The 4,249-nt window shown below is 40.2% G+C and overlaps 1 pseudogene; it reads right to left on the minus strand.

Annotated features, from left to right (window-relative positions):
* Positions 1–868: 868 nt before the first annotated feature.
* LOC135706634 (uncharacterized) lies at positions 869–2,679 on the minus strand (annotated as a pseudogene).
* Between the last annotated feature and the right edge of the window lie 1,570 nt (positions 2,680–4,249).

Below are 4,249 nucleotides of genomic sequence, written 5' to 3' on the forward strand. Positions count from 1 at the left end.
ATTTAGACGGATGATTTCTTGGGCAAAGTTGATCAGGAGGTCAAGGACTGTTGGACGATGGACAGAACAATTCGGAATTCTTCCACTAGGCGGCGCTAGTGAGCATTCGAAGTGTATATGTTTGTGCTGCTGTTATCTCAAGATCCTGACTATTTAAACGGATGATTTCTTCGGCAAAGTTGATCAGGAGGTCAAGGACTGTTGGATGATGGACAGAACAATTCGGAATTCTTCCACTAGGCGGCGCTAGTGATTATTGAAAGTGAATATATTTGTGCTGCTGTATCTCAAGATCCTGACTATTTAGACGGATGATTTATTCGGTAAAGTTGATCAGGAGGTCAAGGACTGTTGGATGGTGGACAGAACAATTCAAAATTCCTCCGCTAGGTGGCGCTAGTGAGAATTCGAAGTGAATATGTTTGCGCTGCTGTATCTCAAGATCCTGACTATTTAGCCGGATGATTTCTTCGGCAAAGTTGATCAGGAGGTCAAGGATTGTTGGATGATGGACAGAAAAATTCGGAATTCCTCCACTAGGTGGCGCTAGTGATTATTGAAAGTGAATATATTTGTACTGCTGTATTTCAAGATCCTGACTTTATATACGGATGATTTCTACGGCAAAGTTGAGTAAAATCCGGAATTCTCTCGCTAGATGGCGCTAGTGACCATTTGAAATGTTTGTGCTACTATATGTTCATGTATTCTTCATTGTGTGTGTGTGTGTGTGTGTGTGTGTGTGTGTGTGTGTGTGTGTGTGTGTGTGTGTGTGTGTGTGTGTGTGTGTGTGTGTGTGTGTGTGTGTGTGTGTGTGTGTGTGTGTGAGCCACAGGGACACATCTGTGGTACTTATCCAACGGAACATTCAAATGTCTTCTTCATCGCTCTCCTCGTTAAGTTCACCGGGGTCATCCTCTTCTTCGTCACTCTCTTTGATGAGTTCACCGGAGTCATCCGCTTTTCCATGGTTTTCATCGCTGTCATCTTGTTTCAAGGTGTATTCGTCCAGCCTCTCTTCGAACCTGGCATCAGTACTTCTCGATTGTCTGCTCTGGTTAAAAAAACAGGCAAGCTTTGGGTCAGACCTAGTCAAAGCTTCGGTCATCATGTCGGTCAAATTTTCTTCCGGAGACGTTTTCCGAGCTAGATGTGGCCGAATGAATTTGTAAACCTTATGGCAACGTTCACCGGACTGCTCGTCAACAAAGTTCATGGTATAAGGCTGGATGTTTCAATTGAAGGAAAAGAAAACAAAACATTTATGATTGTGATTCGATATACTATTAAATCTAAGCTTACCAATTTTTCAATGAAATTTGCTAGATGCATGTACTTATGTATGGATGGCGGCAATTTCATTAGGTATGGGAATTCATTGAAAATCTGCTTTTCAAAAGTGTTATACAACTCCATAACTTTGGTAGGATCCAATACTCTAGAAGAAAGCGCCAGGCAACTGATGAGCCGCAGATTTTCTACCAGGTCCTTGTGTACACAGCAAAAAAATAATTTTGATATCACATCAAAGTGGATGCACTACAATCATGTCGAAAATTTCATGTAATTTTTATGACCACTTAAATAAATAAATGCAGTAAAAGCAGCGTAATGTCAGTTCATGCATTGCATTAATGATAATTTTGTCCTTTTTAGCAAGTAATATTACACCATATTTTCGACATGATTGTAGTGCATCCACTTTGACGTGATATCAAAATTATTTTTTTGCTGTGTACGCCGATGATTTTTGCAAATTTTCCGGGTTCTGCCAATAAACGGCGGGCCATATTGCCGTTATTGCAGCTTCCGGACCCACCAATCTTAGGACGGTTGATGTTCATGCCATACTCACGTTCTAGTTCATCAGCTATTTCACGGGCTTTCTTTTTAACTAGGGGATTCGTGTATGCTGGGTGGTCAGGAACGGATTTTTTCGCTGCATTTTTGATCAACCATTCAACGGCGTTGAGACGTGAATGAAAAAAACGATGGACCAATATGGGGATCAGCATTCGGAACACAAAGCGGACATACATGTGTATCCTGATTCCCTACAATTGCATTGGCCGCTTTCCCATCTATCATTGTATACATTGCCGAAATATAAACGCACACACGTACATCACCGGAAATTACTTCCACCGGATCCAGATTCAAGGAATCAACCTCTGCAAAAAACTGCTCAAACATGGACTTGGTAAGCGAGTTGTTCTCTTTAGTCCAATTCATAGAGCGTATTCTGCAGAACGAATCTGACTGGGGATTCGGGTTCCGCCAAATATCCTCTCCTCTTTCGGATACTAACAACAGGCTCATAAAATGCTCGGAGAGAAGAGAATCATCCTCTTTTAAAAAGCCAGTCTGGTTGTTGTGCGTAAAACCTGTAGCAGAGTCCGGACCAGCCGTGACATGCAATTTACAAGTCAACACTTTCTGGTTTAACTTTGAAATCCTGTCTGCTACATCATCCAGTTGTAGAATCCGTGTCAAATCGCATATAACCATATCACGGATTAAAACGCTTGATGATAAGTATCCTTTTTCTCGGTTTGGAGTTGAGAACGGTGGAATTATGGTGTTTCTAAATTCAGCTACTTTTTTCCAGGGCTGCAAAATTGCAATACCTAAATGGGACAATATGAAGGGACTAATAACAATGCACATCTCTAAAATTGATCAAAGATTTAGAAACTTGACCTATTTCAAACAAAAAAATGTTCTACTAAGTATTTCTTTTATATATACGTTAATTAAACTGTCATACCTAGATGCTTCTTAGTGAATCGAGCCAGCTCTCCATATTTGGTTTTACTTTACCCAAGTTTTGATTTTATCGCCAAAGATGACTCCTTCGAACACAGAGATGTTCCACGAACAGAGTCAACGGATTCGATGGTCTCTTTTGCCCAAACCTCACCGCCGCTCAACAAGTGCTGTAAGATTTGAGCAGTTGCTGGATTAGCAGCCTTTATGGCAGCAATTTTGGCTGAATACAGCAAGTTATCAAGACCTTGTTCTTTGAAAAGTCCGATACTAAGTCTGTATTTCGAAAATCTTGTCAACTGGCTAAACTCCTTGCGCTTTCGACCTCGAGGCTTTAGGGTTGACGGTGTTCGCTGACTGTTGGAACTGGTATCCAAATTCGGAGTGGCAAAAGGAGGTGAAATAGGAGAAGATTGTGACGAGGGATCTTTGGGTTTCTTTGAATGGACCCGCGTTTTTTCGAAGGCCTGGATCCTGAGGGTTGGTCTTCAACCTGATAAACTAATTGAATATGAATTATATTCAAGCATTTTTTCGTAAAATTTAGAGTCTGTAGTTTTTGTTTAGGATTTTTCTAAAATATTCATACAAATATCAAAGACAAATCTTCTTCTTATCGCGGTTGATGCTATTGATTATTTAGTAACAAGAACAAAAACAGATTTCATCAGTAGTATGTCTTGCTTTACATTATCGCATTTCCACGCTTTTACTAATTTTCATTCAAGTTCAATTTAAATTGGTTTGGAATCCGTTGTTTTTTAAAAATTTAGCACTTCGCTCAACAGGTACAATTTTTCCGAACTGTAAATTTTTTTAATGTTCGACGGTATCGTATTAAAAACATTTCTTCGTTAATTTATGCTGCTTTCTAAAATTAAGCACGCCCAGGGATTCTTACCTCGAATATGCTTTCAAGCCATCCTGCATTCTTTTTAAAGAACCGATCCTTACTGTGGGTTTTTGACCATCGCCGATTAAATTGACCAATCCAGTTTTTAACACCTTGCGCAACATCCGCAGGTGCTTTCGACAGTGCACTAGACACAAAGTCAAGTAAAAGGTTTTTATCTCGACCAGACGCAAAATATTCCTCAACGATATTTTAATTTGACAGCATTTTGCTTAATGAAATTCAGTGGAACACTCTTATGTCGTTTTCGTTTTTGCGGTGTAGCTACACCGGTGCTACACTGCCGTACACCGAAATATTTTAGGATGTAGATATAGGATGCACCTTTGTTTACAAACAAATGATGTTGAGCTGTCAAAGACTCGCGCTTATTCCTTCTTACACCACACCGGTGCTACACCGCAAAAACGAAAACGACATTAACACCACGTAAGAATTGCACTACACTGAGCTACTGCCACGCAAGAAACAAGAGTAAACAAATAATTCTTTTCGATTGGGTTTCCATGACGACATTTCACATTTTCGGGAAAGTGGTCTTCGTGGTTGAGTGGTTAGCGGCGTCACCCG

The sequence above is a fragment of the Ochlerotatus camptorhynchus genome, unplaced genomic scaffold, assembly GCF_037179485.1.
Source record: "Ochlerotatus camptorhynchus isolate MF236.1 unplaced genomic scaffold, CSIRO-AGI_Acam_v1.1 ptg000284l, whole genome shotgun sequence".
NCBI lineage: Eukaryota > Metazoa > Arthropoda > Insecta > Diptera > Culicidae > Ochlerotatus > Ochlerotatus camptorhynchus.